Below are 22,622 nucleotides of genomic sequence, written 5' to 3'. Positions count from 1 at the left end.
TTTAAAATCTAATGACAAGGATGCTAAGAAAACCCAGTGGAAAAAAGACAGCTGCCATAACAAATGGTGAATCTATGGGTTAAACAATGAAGAGGAAACCTCACCTGCATCAAAAGTAAAAACATCTCTGTGCCAAACCACAAAATGAACACAGTGAAAAGACAAAATCTGAACAATGAAGGCAATGAAAGTGAATTTCAGCTCTCAGAGATTTAGATTCATGTCACAGTTTCAAACAGATGATGGAATAGCACACTCTCTATCGCTGATACCTGACTCTGAATTTTCCATCCCATTTCCAATCAAGATTTTGAAGTCAGTGACTCACTCACTTAGCTTCAATTACCTTAGAACAAATTTCCCTTTTTAGGTCTACTTCCAGATTTTACCAGGTACTGTGCATGTTAATACCTGACTTCCACCCACAGCTTCTTAATCCTGACTGACAGAGAGCAGACTGCACAGCCAGAAGGACCCGAGGCAATCCCTGCTGCCCAACAGCACTGAGACCCCTTCTCAAACCTGTGGGTGTGAAGCCCTGCCCAGGATGGTGCCCTCCACACAAGGTCCAGGCCACTGGGTCATGGGGAGATGGGATCTAAGTGGAGACGACAGGCCCTGAGGGAAGTTCCCTGGTGAGTGTGCATGTACACGTGTCAGGAAGGATACTTCAGAGTCAGAGATGATTAGTAAGTCCAAAGAAGGGATTTCAGGAAGGACCGACTGAGAATCAACTGAGAATATGATTTTACCTGAGAAAGAGCCATTCCTCTTGCCTTTTTTCCTCCTCTTCCCAGCTTCTTCCTCAGACAATGTAAGTTTTTAGAAGTTGATCTGGCAAGTGGAAAACAGGCTGCTTAGGGCTTAGAATCAACGTCCCCCCTTCGTTTGCCACAACCACAAAAACAGGAAGACCTCACTATTGTAAGGTTGGACCCTGGGGACCATGATGGGCCGCCCCTTCTCTCCCCCACAGGCAGGGCAAGTCCCTAACGGAAGGAGCCTCCCAGATCCCGGGGACCAATGACAGCACACTTCGCCAGCTAAATCCGCCCCACCCCAGCCACGTAGAAGGACCTAGCAGCCCGCGACGCCTTGGCCTGGCGACCTATCCGAACCCCTGTCCATTAACCTGACCATACCTCGCAACAAACTTATATAAGCCGCTTCTAACACAGTCCGGGCACGGACTTCCTGGACCTGCCTTGTTCGGGTCTGGGAACCCCGCCCGGGAGCACTTCCCCAGTAAAGCCTGTTAGACACTCTTTTGGTGTCCTAGTCGTCCTTACCTCACATTTGGCGCTCAACGTGGGGCTCGGGGCAAGGGCCCATCCTGCGATGAGCGGGATTTGTGGCCCACTTGGGTCCGGCCTGCACCTGACCAGGTCACCCCGCCACCCCGCCGGGACCACCCAACCATCTGGCAGGATACAGGGTAAGTTCCATCTTTCGGGCTCTGGGGGGTGTTTCTCCCGTGTCAATTATTCCTAGTGCATCTCGGTCCTTTTAAATCGTGGCCACGTCCAGACCCCTACCTCTGCATGCCAGGCTTCCTGTTCCTCGGCGCCAGCCAACTCGGAGACGTCTGCCTTGGCTGAGTGGCCCTCTCCTCACCTCGCTGGCTGACGGCCCATTCAGGGACACCTGACCGGACCGCTCCCAGCCCCACTTTCCAATCGGTCCAGGACCTTTCATATTCGCCATGGGGGAGGCTGCCTCCAAGGCTGATCAACCCTGGTCTACACCGCTGGAATGTTTACTTGCCAACCTCAGAACTCTACATATCTCTGGGGAAATTCGCTCCAAACGCTTAACCTTCCTCTGTTCTGAGGCGTGGCCCCTATATTCTCTAGATAATGGCTCACAATGGCCACCAACCAGAACTTTCAATTTTAATATCCTCCGTGACTTAGATAATTACTGCCAGAGGACAGGAAAATGGTCTGAGGTACCCTACGTACAGGCTTTCTGGCTGTTGTGCTCCTGCCCCACCCTATGTACCCGCTGCTCCCCCTCTGAAATTCTCCTAACCATGGCCCTTCCTAGCCCTACAACACCAAAGGGGCCGCCAGCGGCCCCCCCGGGGATGCCCGAGATAGAAACTTCTGCCCTCACAGTGCCTCTGGAAGACCTGGTGCCCCCCCCCACCTTACACTTTGGCCCCTGCTACTCCCTTGACGCCCTCCACCCCTGCCACACCGACCCCCTTCTACTGCCCTTGCCAACTTCTCCCATGTCTTCCCCTCCTCCACCGCCCTCACAGCCCAGCCCTCCTGTGACAAAGCCACCTCTATATCCACCCCTCCCTTCGTGCCCGGCTTCACCGACTTCCCCCACACGAACCTCCTCTTTATCGCCCTTGCCAACTTCTCCCATGTCTTCCCCTCCTACACAGTCCTCACAGCCCAGGCCTCTCCCTCCTGTGACTATGCCTCTCGCCACTCCCTTGGCTCTGCCTCAATATCCACTCTTTCCTCCGTGCCCACCCCCCTTCTGACTCGCCGGTCAGCTCATACACAAGGTCCCAGACTGCTCTCAATCTACTGCCAACTCCTCTGCTTCCTCTCTGCCAGGTGGCCGGCCCGGAGGGTCTCGCCCATGTCCATGTGCCCTTTTCACTCCAAGACCTCGCCCATATCGAACAATGGCTAGATTCCTACTCGGCCAACCCCTCCAACTACATCAAAAACTTTACCCAGCTGTCTTGGTCTTATGCCCTCACCTGGCAAGACGTATTTGTCATACTGGGGTCCACCACTATCCCAGAAGAAAGAAAGGCTATTTGGGCTGCGGCAAGAGTGGTGGCTGACCAAAAACATCTAGCTAACCCAGCAGACTCTGCCTGGCCACCTGGAGCGGCTGCTGTTCCAGAAGTAGACCCAGACTGGGACTATCAGGAGGGACAGAGAGGAAGGGCCAACATTCGGTACATGGTAGAATGCCTAGCAGAATGGATGGAGACCACCTCCCTTAAGGTGGTGAACCTACTTAAGCTAGATGAAGTAACTCAGGGCACCGACAAAAACTTGGCAGCCTTCCTTAACAGGCTGACAGAGGCTCTCACCACCTATACCCGAATTGCCCCAGATTCTCCGGCGGGGGTCACCACCCTAGCCAACCATTTTATATCCCAATCAGCTTCAGACATCAGGAAAAAACTCTCCAAGGCTGAGGATGGGACTCTGACCCCCCTCCGAGACCTGGTAAAAATGGCCTTTAAGGTTTATAATGCCCAAGAAGAAGCCACTGAAGCCAGCCGCAAGGCAAGGCTTAAACAAAAAGCCAAACTCCAGGCTAACCCCCCTGACAGACACACCCAGGCACTGGTAGCAGCCCTGCGGCCGGCCACAGGACAAAAGGTGGGTCCCCAGAAACCACCACTGGGAGCCTGCTTCAAATGCGGTCATGAGGGCCCCTGGGCCCGCCAATGCCCAAACCCCAGGCCCCCGACAAAGCCATGCCCTTGTTGCAAACAACCAGGACATTGGGCGAGTGATTGTCCCTGGGCAACTCAGGCCCTGGCCTTACCGGGCCGAAGTCTGGGCTCCCAAAAGGACATTTCCTCCCCGCACCCCGCCTTGGAACTTCTCTCCTTTGATGAAGATTGATGGCGCCCAGACTCGGGGACCCCCATAACCCAAGCCGAGCCCAGGGTAATGCTTCAAGTGGCAGGTAAGTCTATCAATTTCTTGATAGATATGGGGGCTACTTACTCGGTTCTTCCCTCCTTCGGGGACACCTTACATCCTTCCCAGGTCTTGATGGTGGGTATAGATGGCATGTCTTCACGACCCTTACAGACTGGGCCACAGCCCTGTCAGCTTGACCACTTCCTGTTCACACACTCTTTTCTGATAATCCCTTCATGCCCCACTTCCCTGCTGGGGCAGGACATTTTAGCTAAGCTTAGGGCCACCATTCACCTACCTCTCTCATTTTCCCAATCTCTCACCTTGCCCCTACTCTTCCTTTGCTCCCCTGAGGCTCCAATTGTCAACCCTACCATCTAGGACACTGAAATCCCTCTGGTAGCAACCCATCACACCTCCATCTTGATTAAACTACATGATCCTTCCCACTTCCCAAGCCACCCTCAATTCCCCATCTCTCAGACTCACCTACACGGTCTTAAACCAATCATAGACCGTCTCTTAGGCCACAGCCTCCTGGTCCCCACGGCCTTACCCTGCAATAGCCCCATTCTCCTGGTGTGGAAAACTTCTGGCAGCTACCGATTGGTCCAGGACCTTCAACTGATAAACGAGGCCGTAATCCCTGCTCATCTGATTGTCCCCAATCCTTATACCTTGCTTTCTGACATCCCTAGCAGTACGACTCACTTTACTGTCATAAACCTCAAAGATGCCTTTTTCACTATTCCCTTACACCCAGACTGCCAGTTCCTCTTTTCTTTCAAATGGACCGACCCAGAAACCCGACAATCCTCCCAGCTAACGTGGACAGTCCTCCCCCAAGGGTTTTGAGATAGCCCCCATTTTTTTTTTTTTTTTGGCAGGCTCTGGCCCGGGATCTGGCTACGTGCCCTTTGGCCCCTAGTACAGTATGCGGATGACTTTCTGCTCTGCAGCCCCTCACAAGCTCTCTCTCTGATGCATACCACTACTCTTCTTAACTTCCTTAGCTCTAAAGGATACCGAGCATCTCAACAAAAAGCCCAACTCACCCAGACCTCTGTAACTTACCTAGGTCTAACAATTACCCCAACAACTAAGGCTCTAACTACTGACAGACTCAGCCTTCTCCGAGACCTCTGCCCCCTTTCCACTGGAGAACAAATCTTGTTCTTTTTGGGGTTAACAGGATTCTTCTGGCACTAGGTACCCAACTATGCTTCACTGGCTAAACCCCTCTACACAGCCACAAAAGACACCCCTACTGGACCGCTCTCTCAGAAACAGAGGTCCAAAAGGCTTTCTACAACCTCTGCTCAGCTTTGCTGTCCTCTTCCCCACTCTTCCTGCCCAATCCAACCTCCCCTATCACCTATATACTGATGAAAAATGGGTCATAGCCTTTGGAGCCCTCACACAGCCTGCAGGCCCTGAAATGCTGCCAGTGGCATTTATCTCCAAACAGTTAGACCCCACCACCCAGGGATGGTTCCCCTGCCTACACGCCCTGGCAGCAGCAGCTTCTCTATACGCAGATGCAAAAAAAAAAAAAAAAAGGCAAATTTTAGATCAACCCCTAACTATATTCTCACCACACTGCCTGGCTGACCTCCTGGCTTCCAAATTCCTGTCAGACCTTAGTGACTCTCGGCTCCAGCAATTCACCATTACTAAGACACCCCTGCCTCCTGCCAGTGAGTGATACGCCCTGTCCAATGCTTGTCTGGCCTCATCCGCTGTGGCTGTTGCCAATCACAACTTTGGCTATACTCTTCTCCATTGGACTGGCTGTCACGGCTCCCGCCTCCCAGGACTCGCCACCCACACTCTGACTTTCACTGGCCCTTATTTACCTTATCATCTGTTCACTACTCCTGGGGTGCTATTCCTTTCGAATGGCCTGACCTGGCCTTATATCTCTAGCCTGCCTTGAGGACTTTATTTTGACCCTACTACAAGACCTCTGGCTGGCTACCCTGATTATTGACTGTGACTCTTTCATCCAGGCAATTTTTGATCTGCACTTACAGGAGACCTTCCTCCTTTTCGCAAAAGCTCAAATTGATTTTTTCTCCTTTATCACTCTCCTCCTAATATCATAGCTAAACATGCTCTTGTCACTATTCCTCCTGGCTGTGATAACACGGGTGGGACAACCTATGCCCTGCCCCCGGGGCTACACCAAACAAGACCACTAAAAAACTGGGTTCACAGCCTACACTTATGTCCACCAAGATTCTTATGTCTCACCTGCCCAGCCATGCTCCCGTGGGGGTAAATGGTATTGGATGGCCAAGAGCCTTGGGACTGCCAAATCAAACTCAGCCTCTAACTGCTATAAAGCTAGAGACAAAGACCTCTGTTTCACCATACAAACCCACTATGGAATGACAGACGGAAACGGGGCCTAAGATCAGAGACAAAAACAAATCCAACATAAGCTCCAATAGGACTTAATAAAGTTGACAACTAAAGCCTCTAATCCACACCATGAGCCCAATAAACTCCTACCCTGAGTTGTACATATAGCAAGGTGAAAAATGCAGAGTCAACTCAACATTTCATCAGTATTAACTTTTATCGATATCACGTTCCTTCCTACAAGAGTCTTATTTTTTGTACATTATCTTCTGGCCCGGAGGCCTGTTGATATTTTATGACTGCTTTTTGATAAAGGTTGGTCAGACAGAACAATAATTTTCCCTTAAAGTGTTTCTTCTTAAATTCCTAGCCTGCGTCACCCTTAAAGTACAGAGTTACATTTTTATGCAGCAAAGATTCAGTGGGTTACAGCAAAGAAAGAACTTATTAACTCAAAGTCAAATGTTGCTAATGCTAAAGCTGCTGCTTGTTTTTTCTACACCCTAACTATATGCACTCCCAGGAACACAATGGATAAGGGATGTGAGAACTTGGCAGCAAGCATTGGCTCAACAGTGTGGCAAGAGTCTGGATAAACCTGCCAAGTAAGCTAGAATGCTAACACGGGGTTTGAAACACTCTTTTCATGCCCAGGAGATTTATCAACTAGAGCCCTAAGTTAACTCTTTTCAGAGAAAGGTGGTTGGGAACAGCCCCCTGTTAATGTCAGAAGAATTGGTGAAAGGCATAAAATAGTAAGACAGACAGATTCCGGTTTGGGGGTAGATGTTTGAGAAGGTCCAGGGGGTCCATCGAGTCCTGAGGCTTTGTTTATCAGGATTCTTCCTGCATGACCTTGTCATGGGTGGAATCTCTCGTGCTGGCTCCCAGCATCTCCCCCTTTTTAGAGCAGCCACAACAGCATAGCAAAAAATAGTAGACAGAATGTTTTTTCCTAAAATAAAGTTAGAGAATGTATGGAAAAAATCACCTGCTACTCCTGCAGCAGCAAAGTCTAATCGGGAGTGTTCCATGGGCTCTATCTTCCCTTGAGACCCCAACCATTCCTCACCCAACTGATCCCCCAAAAATAGATAGAGGCCCAAAATCTCACTCAAAATGCCACTGAAGTAACCTGGCCAATGGGGCCCTTGACCACCGAGGTACTGTACCTCCCAGCTAACACCTCTTGTGTCCTGGCCAACGACACCTCATTAACCACAGTGGCCTGTGTAGGCTCAAGACGAGACCCCCTATCCCCAAACCCTCTGGTATGCAGAAAGCCTGGGATATTCTTTCTCTGCAATCAAACCACCTTATTACAATGCTTCCCGCCCAACTGGACTCAGCCTTACACCCCAATCTTCCTTACTCCCTACCTGACCATTCTGACACCCCAGGCAATGGAGGACCAAACCCAGCCAACCTGCCACCAGAGGGCACTAACTGCAGCTCCCCTGCTCCTCAGGGGAGGTTTATTCACAGCCTTAGGACTCGGGGTAGGAGGATTGGGATCAGTCACGCACTTTTACTATAGGCTGTCCGCAGACCTCAATTGAGACCTAGACAAGGTGGCAGACTCCCTGATGGCATTACAGACCCAGATAACCTCTCTGGCAGCAGTGGCTCTCCAAAATTGACGGGCCCTAGACCTGCTAATGGCTGAAAAAGGGGGAACCTATCAGTTCCTAAGGGAAGACTGTTGTTTTTTCATTAATGCCTCGGGGATAGTTCGGAACAAGGTCCGAGAGCTGAGAGACAACATCAGACTTAGGCTGAGTCCAGCGGTTCCGGTTTCTTGGGATGGTGGAAGTTATCTTGGGCAAAATGGCTTCTCCCACTTCTTGGACCCCTCACAGCCTTGTTCCTCATCCTGTCGATAGGACCTTGTGTTTTTCAGATCATCCTCCGGAGGGTCAGGGACCTGACCCAGAAGCTACTGGACAGATGTTGATGGTGGCCGCATACTCCAAACTCCCGTCCAGAGACCCTGAGGCCCACTAAAGGTCAACAGGATCCGGCCATGACCCTCACCCCAACGATGCCCCAGTTCAGCAGGAAGTAGCCAGAAACGATAAGGGCACCCCTTATCCTATTGAAAGGGTCAGAATGTAAGGTCAGACCCCGGGGGCCATGATGGGTTGCCCTCCTCTCCCCCGCCAGCGGGGGAAGTCCTTAACGGAAGGAGCCTCCCAGATCCCAGGGACCAATGACAGCACACTTCGCCAACTAAAGCCGCCCTACTGCAGCCACGTAGAAGGACCTATCAGCCTGCGACGCCTTGGCCTGGCGACCTATCCGAACCCCCGTCCGTTGACCTGACCATCCCTCGCAACAAACTTATATAAGCCGCCTCTAACGCAGTCCAGGTGCGGACTTCCTCGACCTGCCTCATTCTGTCCGGGAACCCCGCCCAGGAGCACTTCCCCATTAAAGCCTGTTAGACACTCTTTTGGTGTCCCGGTCGTCCTTACCTAACAACTATGTGGAAGAGTCCTTTGGTGTCCACTGCCTCAGGTGGGATGCTGTTTCTGCCCTCCTATTTCTTCCCTCACACATGTCCTGCCCCGCCTCCGCAACTTGTTTCTCCTCTTGCTGCTCTTCTCCCCACCCCCACCCTTCTAATTGTCCTAAACATCTATACATCTGTCTCTCTTTCTCCAACTCTGCTCCCTCTCTGCCTTCTAGTCACACCCCTTCTCTCCCTGTTACACTCCCACTCTGGGGCACTCCAGGTGTCTAGGCTTACTTCCTTCTCTTTTAGTCAACACCTCTCCCTGTTTCTCTCCTAGGATCACCCGTCAGCCCTCCTACCGCAGAGGCGGGGCCCCTGTCTCCTTGTGTCCAACTCCTCGAGATCCCACGCCTTTGTCCATTATTCTTTCACCCACCCGCTGCTTTAAGGGCTAACTCTATTTCATTTTACCATCCCTTTGCAACTGCCTCAGCCATCCTGGGCGACCCCGTCGGTTCTCTCATTGTTTTCCACTTCTGAGTTTGCCTTTCACTCTCAGTCACTGCTTCTTCTGATCCCCCTCGCCCACGTATCTACAGAAATGATGAGTAAATGAAACGCCCGCCTATCAAAAGAGCACCTTTCCCAACGAGACGGACTCGTGACGGAAAAACACTGGGTGTCACACGTCCAGCCCAGGGGTGAGGAAAAGGGACTGACCAGGAAGGGAGGCCTTCAGGGCAGAACGATCGGCCTGAGGAGACGAGAGGGGAGAGGCTGGGAGCCAGTGGGGGTCTCGGGCCGGGCGGGCTCTCCAGAATCCCAGGACCGGGGAGAGGACGGGGCTTCTCCGGGAGCGGGGCTGCCGAGGCGACCTCCAGGGGCCGACAGGGTGAGGCGGTGGAGGTGGGCGTGCCCGAATCCCCCTCGCGCCCGGGGACTTTACAAGGCACAGGCGTAGGTACTAACGGTTAAGTTTTAAGCAGGAAAATTTCCCTAAAGGCGGTGTCTCTGGGGCCGAAGGCCGAAAAGCAAACGGCAAGGACAAGCCTCAGAGCGATTTCGAACACTCGACCTGCAAACGCGGCCTCTGGGTTTATTTGGGGCGGACGGCGGGGTATCGGGATATTACTGCCGCAGAACCAGGGGAACGCTGAAGATGGGACTAGGGAGGGCGGGTTGCACGGCTAAGCGCGCAGCACACCTTTACAATACGAGCAAAAATTGGGCCGCCCGGCGACCTTCTCTCGCGGCCTTCCGCTGCCGCAGGAAACTGCGCACGCGCGGACTCCGAGGCGGAGCATCCGGGTCGGGGGGCTGGGCGGTTCGCTGCAGGCGAGGGGCGGGGCGAGGAGCCTCCAGGTCTCCAGAGTCAGAGCAAGGCGCTGCAAGGGGCCGGGAGGTGTGAAACATTCTGTGATGCCCAATAAATTACAGCCTTTCTTTTTTAATCTGTTGCCTTTAACATCTAAATAGCATATTCTTCTATAATTACTATAGAAATGTCTATGAACAAAATAAACTCTTTGTCATATGTTGAGGAAAGAATGGTGCTAGTAGTGAAAATCGCTCAGTCGTGTCCGACTCTGCGACCCCATGGTCTATACAGTCCATGGAATTCTCCAGGCCAGAATTACTGGAGTGGGTAGTCTTTCCCTTCTGCGTGGGATCTTTCCAAGCCAGGGATCTAACCCAGATCTCCCGCAATGCAGGCAGATTCTTTACCAGCTGAGCCACAAGGGAAGCCCCTGTTAATAAGATTCATCCAGTGTTTTAGCAACAACATCTAAGCAGCCAGGGTATGGTCAGTGTTTGGGGACAGACTTAAAAATCTGCAATCCGTGCCTACCTTTGATTTCTTTTAGTGCCTGTTGGCTGCTAGACAGTTCTCTTCTCCTTAAATTCTTCCGACTTAATTTGAATTTTATACATTCCACCACAACCTTCTGGAAATTTGGAGGATTTCGGTCACTTTCAGCTCCCCCCTCAGGATGCCAGGAAAACATGCACTGGGCACAGTGGAGAGGAGGAAGCTGGTGGGTTCCGGGGACCAGAGGCACTGTTACGGCACGGCTCCACGCTGCCATGCAGGCAGAGGCGGCCGGCCTTCCCAGGTCGCTGTGTCAACCCGTTACACTATTAAGGCAAAAGCTTATAACTTTGGAGACCAGTATGTTGGAAACTAGGATATGTCCTCCTAACAAGTAGAAAAGTTTCAATAAAGATTTTATTTTCCTTCTTAAAATTTTTTGAAATTACGAAAGCATGACATTTACATGAGGCTTTGAAAGTAGTTACAGACAGTTCCACTATATATTACAATTTTTTAAGTAGACAAATTAAGATTTTTAGTTGGAATTTCAATATTAAACTCTCAAAAATTAATAGAATGGACAGGAAAGTAGGATATACTAGACCTGAAAAGAATTGTGAACCAATTCAACATAATTAAGACTTATACAATTTTCACACAAGAGCAGGATACAAATTTTATTCAAGTTCCCATAGATTATTAACCAGGAGACACTGGAACATGACATAAAACAAGGTGCAAAAGTTTCACGGCCTAAATAAAGAGTATCGAAATCATACAGGGCCTGCTCTCTTCTTACTGTGAAACTATGTGAGAATCAATACCAAAGGTATTTGGAAATAACCCACATAGTTTAAAGTGCAATAAATAAATAAATAAATGGTTTGTCAGCAGGTTCTTGCCTGTCCTGCTCCTGGCAATTCAGGGGTTGGGAACCTGGGTCTCCAAAGAGTTCCTATAGGGCGGTAATTGGATGCAGAACATTTCCTGCCATTAGAATAATTTAACCATCTTAAGAAAACAAGAAATTTTTCTGGACTTTTCTCTGTACTGCAAACTAAAATAAGAAATACAAAACTATCCCTGGGGAAAACATGTCATTTTACAGTGACATCCTGTATCACAAATTTCCCTCTTTCCACATGGCTCAGTTCCAGAGACACAAGGTCAAAACATACAGTCTGAGAGTGGAGGACTAAGGTATGTGATGGGAACTTCTGTCAGTATCTTTTTTCTTTATTTTGAAATTGATAGAGTTTACTAACCATTGCTTTAAAAAGAGCAATTTTTGTTGGAGGGATCAGTTGCTAAGTTGAATCTGACTCTTTTCAACTCCATGAACTGCAGCACACCAGGCTTCCCTGTCCTTCACTATCTCCCAGAGTTTTCTCAAACTTGTGTTCATTGAGTGGGTAATGCCATCCAACCATCTCATCCTCTGTCACCCTCTTCTCCTCCCCACAATCTTTCCCAGCATCAGGGTCTTTTCCGTTGAGTCCGCTCTTTGCATCATGTGGCCAAAAAGAGCAATACATCTTTAAAAATTGATGAAAACCGCATTGTTCCTTTAGTACACATTCTAAACTTCTACTGCTCTCTACACAACAGGCCAATAATTGAGAGACGAGTTGCTGGGGCGGGAATAATGACTTTATTCAGAAAGTCAGCAAACCGAAAATATGGTGGACTGGACTGTACCCACAAAACCATCTTATGCGAGTTGGAACTCAGTGACCTTTTATACTAAAAGAGGAGGGAATCAAGTCAAGTCAAATTCCTTTGAACCTAAGGAATCAAACAGTTAAGTAACAGAGCATAAAAGTCCATCAATAAGAGTTCCCTGAGAAACCTCAAATAACATCAAGGAATTTGAAGAGCAATGGAAGGCCATAAAAGGTCATTGTATAAGGTCACTTCTCAACCCCTCCCCCACACACAATATCAGTAATCTTGTTACTATTTAAATCATTCCTGTGCTGGGGTAGAAAAAATTTAAGGCTACATAATATATTTAAGATATAATTTCAACTGTTAAAAAGTACAAAGCTTATTTATGAGATGATGTTTTGTAATAAAACCATGGAGTTGCATATCCATGCACACATGCATGCACATGTAAACACACAATTGACTGAAATGAAGAGTTGCCTCTTGACACATTTTTAAATCATTTTCTCACTATCACGTTTAGTCATATGTATTTCAGCATCTCTGGGGCCATGAAAATGAATCAACTGTACTTAAGTGTGTCAATATTATCTTTTTTAAAAAGCTTGTTTATTTAGGTTGTGCTGGTCTTTGTTACTTTGTGTGGCTTTTTCTAGTTGCACTGAGGGGGAGATACTCTGTAGTTGTGGTGAGCGGGTTTCTCAGGCAATGGCATCTTTTGTTACAGAGAACAGGTTGTAGGTGAACTGCAGGCACAAGGCTTCTGTAGTTTCAAAACATGGGGTCTGCAGTTTTGGCTCACAGGCTCTCGAGCATGGGCTCAGTAGTTACAGTGGATGGGCTTAGTTACTTCTGGGCATGCAGAATCTTCTCGGACCAGGGAGATCCAACCCATATGCCCTGCATTGGCAGGCACATTCTTATCCACCGTACCAACAGGGACATCTCAACTCTAATACTATATTAGTTTAAAAGAAAAAGTAGTAGACACATAAAAAACATATATAGAATACTTTGAGTCCAATCTCTATAAAATACCTGTCTTCAAAAATAATATGAGGGCATCTCTCCTGGCGCAATGGTAAAGAATCCACCCGCAAATGTGGAAGACACGGGTTCTGCTCCAGGATAATGCCACATGCCTCGGGGCAACCAAGACCAAGTGACACAACTACTGAGCCTGTGCTGTAACGCCCAAGGGCCCAAACTACAAGGCCCACGTCCTGAAACTACTGAAGCCCAAGCATCATACAGCCCATGCTCTGCAACAAGACACAACGAGAATCCCATGCACCACGACTAGAGAACAGCCCCCACTGCTGGCAACTAGAGAAAAGACCAAGCAGCAACAAAGACCCAGAACACATAAATAAATAATTGTTCTAAAAAAATGATTTTATCTGCAGTTAATTTTAGGTATGTAGTTATTAACAAAAACCAAAGTTTGTTAATTCCACAATAAAACAATGAACCAAAGTTAATAAAGTGGGGACTTCCCTGGCAGTCCCATGGTTAAGACCTTGCACTTCCATTTCCAGAGTTTCAGGTTCAATCCATACTCAGGGAACTAAGATTCTGCAAGCTGCACCATGTGACAAAGAAGACAAAAAAATATCAGTAAACTTGGATTTCATAGTGAAAAATAGATGATGGAATGAAAAGCCCACTAGCCCTGAGGTCTCTTCTGAACTTTCCATTCCATTCTCAAACACTAAGATTTTCAAGGAGGTCCTCATTTAGCTTTAAATGTACCGTAAATAGTCAGGACTGATTTCCCCTTATTGGCCTCTTTTCCAGATTTTACCACATATTGTGAGTGTTAATACCTGATGTCCACGTGCAGCTTCTTTATTATGGTTGACAGAGAGCAGACAGCGCATCCAGATGGGCCCTAAGCAAACTTGCTGCCTAACAGCACTGAGACCCCATCTCCAACCCGTGGGTGAGAAGCCCTGCACGGGACGGTGCCCAGGGGAGCCTCCTCACAAGGGCCAGGTCACCAGGTCATGGGGAGACGGGATCTAAGTGGTGATAACAGGCCCTCAGAGAAGGCCCCCGGTGAGTGTGCATGTACAGGAGACAGACAGGATACTCCAGAGTCTGACACGATTAGCAAGTCCAGAGAGGGGCACTTCAGAAAGGACAGACTGAGAACCAACTCAGGATATGACACCTGAGAAAGAGCCATTCCTGCCTCTTTTTCTCCCCTCTTCCAGGTTTTTTCTCAGGCATCCTACACAGGTTGATACTGAAAGTTGAAAATATGCTGTTTAACACCTACAATCAACATTCCCCCTTCCTGAGCCCCAACTACACATGCAGGGAAGCCCTCCATGGGGAACAGACAGTCCTCTGTGCCCACTGTCTCAGGAGGGACTCAGGACAGTCAATTCCGGCACAGAGACCGACACAGGAGCTTTCCCACACTTTCCCTTGGATCGCAGTCCCCTCCTAGTGAGGCCTCACATACCCAGCAGCAGGGGGCACCTCCGCTGACCCCACAATCCCCTTCAGGTCACACAGCAGGCCCAGGTCCATCCCCACTCAGAGCAGAGTGGCCTCCTCATCTCTGGGGCTGTTCTCAGTCTCAGAAGTGGAGCCTAAGAGCCTTGGTTCTCAATGTAGGATCCAGATCAGATTTACTGCACTGTGAACATACCTGGGACTAGACCCACATAAGTATCTGAGGATGTCTGATAGGGCAGGGGGTACCATACATGGTTTTGCAAAATGCTTCATGGATCTCATGGGAAACATGGGTTGAACACCATTAAAGGTGGCAAACTCAGCCCACCTCCTACTTTCTCCTTTTCCGGCCTTACTGAGATAGAACTAATGAAATGGATATGTGTATACTTATCATGCATGATGTGACCATTTGACAGAGGTACACACTGTGAAATATTTATCACAATTCAGTCATCAATACATCCATAAACTCCCAGTTCCCATGTTTCGTATGGTGAGAGCACTTAAGATTTACTCTACTGGCAAATTTAAAGTATGTAGTGTCACAGAAGAATTTACTGCAGTTAAAATGCTGCACATAGTTCCCCTAAACTTACTCATTTTATACCTCAAAGTTCATACATTAACATCTTCCAATCTATAGATTCCTTTGGGTAGAATACTCATTTTCACTATATTGAGTCTTCGAATCCACAAACATGGTATATTGTTCCATCTATTTGTGTCATCTTTCTTTCACTAGTGTCTTATAGTTTTGTATACATGTCTTTTTGTTTCTTTAGGTGGATTTATTCATAAGTCCTTTATTCTTTTCAATGCAATGGTGAATGGGATTGTTTCCTTAGTTTCTCTTTTTTCATTGTTAGTATATAGGAATGCAAAAGATTTCTGAGTATTAATTTTATATCCTGAAACTTTACTATATTCATTGATTAGCTCTAGTAATTTTCTGGTGCTATCTTGAGGGTTTTCTATGTAGAAGATCATGTCATCTACAAACAGTAAGAATTTTACTTCTTTTCCAATCTGGATTCCTTTTATTTCTTTTTCTTCTCTCACTGCTAGGACTTCCAAAACTATGTTGAATAGTTGTGGTGAGAGTGGGCACCCTTGTCTTCTTCCTGATTTCAGAGGAAATAGCATACACAACTTTTGTGTGGTTTCTTTGAAAGACATATATTTTCAAGTCTAATACACTCTGATGTCTTGAGAAAGCCCTTGGCTATACAGTTCATGACTTCTCTTCAATATGGAATCTTATTGCATAATACACTTCAACTCAAGGTGAAACTTTTTCCACTCTGATTGCATCTGTAACTTCATGGCAGCAGTCACCATCTGTGGTGATGTTGGAGCCCCAAAAAATAAAGTCTGACACTGTTTCCACAGTTTCCTCATCTATTTCCCATGAAGTGATGGGACCGGATGCCATGATCTTCGTTTTCTGAATGTTGACTTTAAGCCAACTTTTTCACTCTCCTCTTTCACTTCATCAAGAGGCTTTTAGCTTCTCTTCACTTTCTGCCATAATGGTGGTGTCATCTGCATATCTGAGGTTATTGATATTTCTCCCGACAATCTTGATTCCAGCTTGTGTTTCTTCCAATCCAGCATTTCTCATGATGTACTTTGCATATAAGTTAAATAAGCAGGGTGACAATATACAGCCTTGACGTACACCTTTTCCTATTTGGAACCAGTCTGTTGTTCCATGTCCAGCTCTAACTGTTGCTTCCTGACCTGCATACAGATTTCTCAACAGGCAGGTTAGGTGGTCTGGTATTCCCATCCCTTTCAGAATTTTCCACGGTTTATGTGATCCACACAGTCAAAGGCTTTGGCATAGTCAATAAAGCAGAAATAGATGTTTTTCTGGAACTCTCTTGCTTTTTCGATGATCCAGCGGATGTTGGAAATTTGATCTCTAGGTCCTCTGCCTTTTCTAAAACCAGCTTGAACATCAGGGAGTTCACGGTTCACGTATAGCTGAAGCCTGGCTTGGAGAATTTTGAGCATTACTTTACTAGCGTGTGAGATGAGTGCAATTGTGTGGTAGTTTGAGCATTCTTTGGAGTTGCCTTTCTTTGGGATTGGAATGAAAACTGACCTTTTCCAGTCCTGTGGCCACTGCTGAGTTTTCCAAATTTGCTGGCATATTGAGTGTAGCACTTTCACAGTATCATTTTTCAGGATTTGAAATAGCTCAACTGGAATTCCATCACCTCCACTAGCTTTGTTCATAGTGATGCTTTCTAAGGCCCACTTGACTTCACATTCCAAGATGTCTGGCTCTAGATGAGCGGTCACACCATCGTGAAGATCTTTTTTGTACAGTTCTTCCGTGTATTCTTGCCACTTCTACTTAATATCTTCTGCTTCTGTTAGGTCCATACCATTTCTGTCCTTTATCAAGCCCATCTTTGCATGAAATGTTCCCTTGGTATCTCTAATTTTCTTGAAGAGATCTCTAGTCTTTCCCATTCTGTTGTTTTCCTCAAGTTCTTTGCATTGATCACTGAAGAAGGCTTTCTTATCTCTTCTTGCTGCTATTTGGAACTCTGCATTCATATGCTTATATCTTTCCTTTTCTCCTTTGATTTTTGCCTATCTCCTTTTCACAGCTATTTGTAAGGCCTCCCCAGACAGCCATTTTGCTTTTTTACATTTCTTTTCCATGGGGATGGTCTTGATCCCTGTCTGCTGTACAATGTCACGAACCTCATTCCATAGTTCATCAGCCACTCTATTTATCAGATCTAGGCCCTTATATCTATTTCTCACTTCTATTGTATAAGCATAAGGGATTTGATTTAGGTCATACCTGAATGGTCTGGCAGTTTTCCCTACTTTCTTCAATTTAAGTCTGAATTTGGTAATAAGGAGTTCATGATCTGAGCCACAGTCAGCTCCTGGTCTTGGTTTTGTTGACAGTATACAGCTTCTCCATCTTTGGCTGCAAAGAATATAATCACTCTGATTTCAGTGTTGACCACCTGGTGATGTCCATGTGTAGAGTCTTTTCTTGTTTTGTTGGAAGAGGGTGTTTGCTATGACCAGTGTGTTTTCTTTGCAAAACTCTATTAGTCTTTGCCCTGCTTCATTCCGCACTCCAAGACCAAATTTGCCTGTTACTCCAGGTGTTTCTTGACTTCCTACTTTTGCATTCCAGTCCCCTATAATGAAAAGGACATCTTTTTTGGGTGTTCTAAAAGGTCTTGTAGGTCTTCATAAAACCGTTCAACTTCAGTTTCTTCAGCATTACTGGTTGGGGCATAGACTTGGATAACTGTGATATTGAATGGTTTGCCTTGGAGACGAATAGAGATCATTCTGTTGTTTTTGAGATTGCATCCAAGTAGTGCATTTTGGACTCTTTTGTTGACCATGATGGCTACTCCATTTCTTCTGAGGGATTCCTGCCCGCAGTAGTAGATATAATGGTCATCTGAGTTAAATTCACCCATTCCAGTCCATTTTAGTTCGCTGATTCCTAGAATGTTGACATTCACCCTTGCCATCTATTGTTTGACCACTTCCAATTTGCCTTGATTCATGGACCTGACATTCCAGGTTCCTATGCAATATTGCTCTTTATAGCATCGGATCTTGCTTCTATCACCAGTCACATGCAAACTGGGTATTGTTTTTGTTTTGGCTCCATCCCTTCATTCTTTCTGGAGTTACTTCTCCACTGATCTCCAGTAGCATATTGGGCACCTAATGACCTGGGGAGTTCCTCTTTTGGTATCCTATAGAAGGGAATGGCAAGCCACTTCAGTATTCTTGCCTTGAGAACCCCATGAACAGCAGGGACATTACATTGCCAATAATGGTCTGTCTAGACAAAGCTACGATTTTTCCAGTAGTCATATATGGATGTGAGAGTTGGACTACAAAGAAAGCTGAGCACCGAAGAATTGATGCTTCTGAACTGTGGTGTTGGAGAAGCCTGTTGAGAGTCTCTTGGACTGCAAGGAGATCCAACCAGTCCACCCTAAAGGACATCAGTCCTGAATATTCGTTGGAAGTACTGATGCTAAAACTGAAATTCCAGTATTTTGCCCACCTGATGCAAAGGACTGACTCATTGGAAAAGACGGTGATGCTGGGAAAGATTGAAGGCAGAAGGAGAAGGGGACGACAGAGGATGAGATGGTTGGATGGCATTACCAACTTAATGGACATGAGTTTGAGCAAGCTCTGGAAGTTGGTGATGGACAGGGAAGCCTGGCATGCTGCAGTCCATGGGGTCACATAGAGTTGGACATGACTGAGCGATTGAACTGAACTGATAGGTGGAATCTGAAGAAACACCAATGAACTCATTTACAAAACAGAAACATCTCACTGTATAGCACAGGGAACTCTGCTCAATGTCATGTGGCAGCCTGGATGGGACAGGAGTTTAGGGGAAGAATGAATACATATATATGTATGCGAGTCCCTTGATTGTCATTTATCCCGACCCCTTAAAAGACTGAATCTTCTTGGAACCCAGAAGAACCCTGCACTCATCCCCCCGCCCAACCCCAAGTACAAAGGCCCTTCCATGTCTTCTCTTTTCTAAACATTTTTACTGGAGTATAGTTGATTCACAATATTGTGTTAGTTTCAGGCGTATAACAAATTCAATGTTATCCACATCCCAAACTTTGTTAGATTCTTTCCCCCATAGCTCATTAGAGAGCATTGAGTAGAATTTACTGTCCTATACTGTAGGTCACTATTATCTACTTTATATACACTAGTATGTATCTGTCAATCCCAATCTCCCAATTTATCCCTCCACACCTCACTCCCTGATAACCATGTTTGTTTTCTATGTCTATACCTCTATTCTGGTTTTGTAGATAAGTTCATTTGTACCCTTTGTTTAGATTCCACAGATAAATGAAACCCTAGATTTGTCTTTCTCTTCTGTCTCTTGTTGATAGAAAAGCTGAAGTCTCCCAGACCTCCCTGAGGCACAAAAGAGAAAGACTCAAGCATCTAATAAATAGGACAAAGGAACCACAGACTCAGTGTCTGATGCACATTTCTGAGTTCTTTAAAAAAATATTTTATTTATTTGACTGCATTGTGTCACAGTTGTGGCACATGGAATCTTTGGTGTGGCACGTGGGATCTTTTGTTTTGGCGTGCCAGTTTAGTTGCTGTGTGGCATGTGGGATCCCAGTTTCATGACCAGGGCTGGAACCTATGTGCCCTGCATTGGAAGAGAAATTAAATTCCTAACCACTGGGCCACAAAGGAAGTCCTACATTTCTGAGTTTTACAGATACGGTAACTGCCACCAGAGGGAAAAGGCCAACTGCATGATGACCCGACTGCACCCATGCCATAAAGTGCTTCATCTTGAGCCAGTATCGAGTCTGTGCCTAGGGTAGTTCCCAGAACTGGCCTTCAGAGAAGTGGATTAACACTACTGTTCATAATAATCTGTATCTTTGGGGGAAGAAAAATAATTGTAGCTTGTTCTGCCTGTGCACATAAAGAGGCATGCACACCTGGAGGTAAAGAGATGCTATACAATAGTCGGGACATGAAAGCAACCCAGATGTCTATCAACAGATGAATAGATAAAGAAAATGTGGTATCTGACTACAATGAGATATTACTCAGCCATAAAAGGAATGGAGCTGGAGTCAGTTGAAGTGAGGTGGATGAACCTAGAGTCTGTTATAGAGAGTGAAGTCAGAAACAGGAAAACAAGCATGATATTGTGTCTGACTCTTTGTGGCCCCATGGACTGTGGCACGCCAGGCTTCTCTGTCCTTCACCATCTCCCAGAACTTGCTCATAATCATGTCTATTGAGTCGGTGATGCCATTGAACCAGTTCCTTGTCTGTCTTCTCTGTAAATAGGTTCATCAGAAAAAAATAGTACTGATGAATCTATTCACAGTGACGACATGGAGACCCAGACTTGGAGAACGGACTTGTGGACACCAGCAGTGGAAGGAGTTCAGTTCAGTCGCTCAGTCATGTCCGACTCTTTGCAACCCCATGAATCACAGCACGCCAGGCCTCCCTGTCCATCACCAACTCCCAGAGTTCACTCAGACTCACATCCATCACGTCGGTGATGCCATCCAGCCATCTCATCCTCTGTCGTCAACCCCTTCTACTGCCCCCAATCCCTCCCAGCATCAGAGTCTTTCCCAATGAGTCAGCTCTTCACATGAGGTGGCCAAAATACTGGACTTTCAGCTTTAGCATCATTCCCTTCAAACAAATCCCAGGGATGATCTTCAGAATGGACTGGTTGGATCTCCTTGCAGTCCAAGGGACTCTCAAGAGTCTTCTCCAACACCATAGTTCAAAAGCATAGATACTTCGGTGCTCAGCTTTCTTCACAGTCCAACTCTCACATCCATACATGACCACTGGAGAAACCATAGCCTTGACTAGACGGAACTTTGTTGGCAAAGTAACGTCTCTGCTTTTGAATATGCTGTCTAGATTGGTCATAACTTTTCTTCCAAGGAGTAGGCGTCTTTTAATTTCATGGCTGCAATCACCATCTGCAGTGACTTTGAGGCTACAACAAATTGAGAAAGTAGCACTGACATATATACACTATCATGCGTAAAATACATAGCTAGTGGGAACATCCTCAGCCATCTTGCATCTTCCACTTGGTTCTCCCTTTTTCTCAGTTGTTCTACTTCTATCTCGGTCACTCTGTCTCTGCTTCTTTAGAACCTCCTGGCCCACATTGAGTCAGTGATGTCATCAAACCAATTCCTTGTCTGTCTTCTCTGTAAATAGGTTCATCAGAAAAAAATAGCCCTGATGAATCTATTCACAGTGAAGACATGGAGACCCAGACTTGGAGAATGGACTTGTGGACACCAGCAGTGGAAAGAGTTCAGTTCAGTCCCTCAGTCATGTCCGACTCTTTGCAACCCCATGAATCGCAGTACGCCAGGCCTCCCTGTCCATCACCAACTCCCAGAGTTCACTCAGACTCACATCCATCAAGTCGGTGACTAAATGGTCACAGGAATGGTGACTAAAAAAGATGCCCGCGGATGGGAACAGACCATTTGCAATTGAGAACCGAAGAAGAGTGAGTAGTAAAAGGTTGGCCCAACTTACCTGCCCCTATGCGGGGTGAGGGAACAGGAAAGGCCTCCGAGGCAGAAGGTGCCTGAGACTGAAGAACAGAGGCGGACAGGATCTCAGGAGCCGGGCGGGCTCTCCAGAATCCCAGGACCGGGTAGAGGATGCGGCCTCTCCGGGAGCAGGGCGGCCTGCGAGACCTCCAGGGCGACGCTGAGGGCCACGAATCCATCTCGCGGACAAGGGCTTTATATGGGGTGGAGGACAGAGGTAGTAAAGGATTTTAAGCAGAAAATGCAGTGAAAGGTGGTGTCTACGTGTAACGATCGCAGAAATGTCAAGAGAACTGGAGAGCCTCACACCATCAAACCAAAATGAACACATACCCGACGAGTAACAGCGATGTCTGGGCGTACTCAGGTTAAGTGCCGGCTGCTGGGCTGCAAGGTCGAGAGTCACTCCCAAGACCTTAAAGAAAGCATAGGGCAGACAGTGCAGCACAGATTTATACTAGAAAGTTGAAACAACGGCTTCACACAAGTCAATTACCGTTTGCGTACTGCATTTGGGTTCCCAGGGATAGTGTCAGAAAGGAAGAGGCGGGACTTCCAGAGGCGAGGACTGAGCAGAGCGTTACTGCTGGGAGCGGGGCGAGGGAGCCCAGAAGAGCTGGGAAGTGAAGGTGCTTCACCTTACTTTCACCTGCTTACTCTATCTGTAACAGTTTTAAGGTAAAAGCATATTTTATAAGCCAGTTACTTTACAAATGAAAACTAATATGCATGAGACTTATGATATATTCTGAATAAAGGAGTAGCTAAACATAATGGCAGCAATTAAATATGAAACAGACACACACACATACCTCTCTGGGTCTTTTGATTACTCAAGAAAGCTGCCCTCTACAATTTCCAAGAATAAGACTAAGTTTCCATTGATATACAACAGCTATTGCCAATTAAAGGAGAAAGTGATCACAATTCTTGTACTAGTTCCACCACATTCTCAGTCATAACCTGTCAGTCTCCTCCCATGAAAAGCCCATGTCCTTTCAGCCTTCTCTATTCAAGGTCAATTTATACAACATTCTTTCCTATAACCCACAGTTGCCTATCTATGGAAGGGCAGCCTGAACATAATGGGCATGATGAGTCATCAC

General features: G+C 46.9%; 2 long non-coding RNA genes across 2 annotated transcripts; one reads left to right on the top strand and one right to left on the bottom strand.

Moving 5' to 3' along the window:
- Window positions 1-752: 752 nt before the first annotated feature.
- LOC138419198 (uncharacterized) lies at window positions 753-22,178 on the bottom strand. The gene is made up of 4 exons (XR_011248868.1): window positions 22,013-22,178; window positions 21,850-21,931; window positions 21,500-21,709; window positions 753-834 (listed from the first exon to the last, which is right to left on the bottom strand). It is a non-coding gene; the product is annotated as an uncharacterized lncRNA (long non-coding RNA).
- Window positions 5,956-8,443, top strand: LOC138419199 (uncharacterized). Its single transcript, XR_011248869.1, has 2 exons — window positions 5,956-6,598; window positions 7,877-8,443. It is a non-coding gene; the product is annotated as an uncharacterized lncRNA (long non-coding RNA).
- Window positions 22,179-22,622: the final 444 nt, after the last annotated feature.

Source organism: Ovis canadensis, chromosome 14 (assembly GCF_042477335.2).
Source record: "Ovis canadensis isolate MfBH-ARS-UI-01 breed Bighorn chromosome 14, ARS-UI_OviCan_v2, whole genome shotgun sequence".
NCBI lineage: Eukaryota > Metazoa > Chordata > Mammalia > Artiodactyla > Bovidae > Ovis > Ovis canadensis.
Note: the sequence above shows the minus strand (reverse complement) of the source record. Positions and strands in the feature narration are given on the sequence as shown.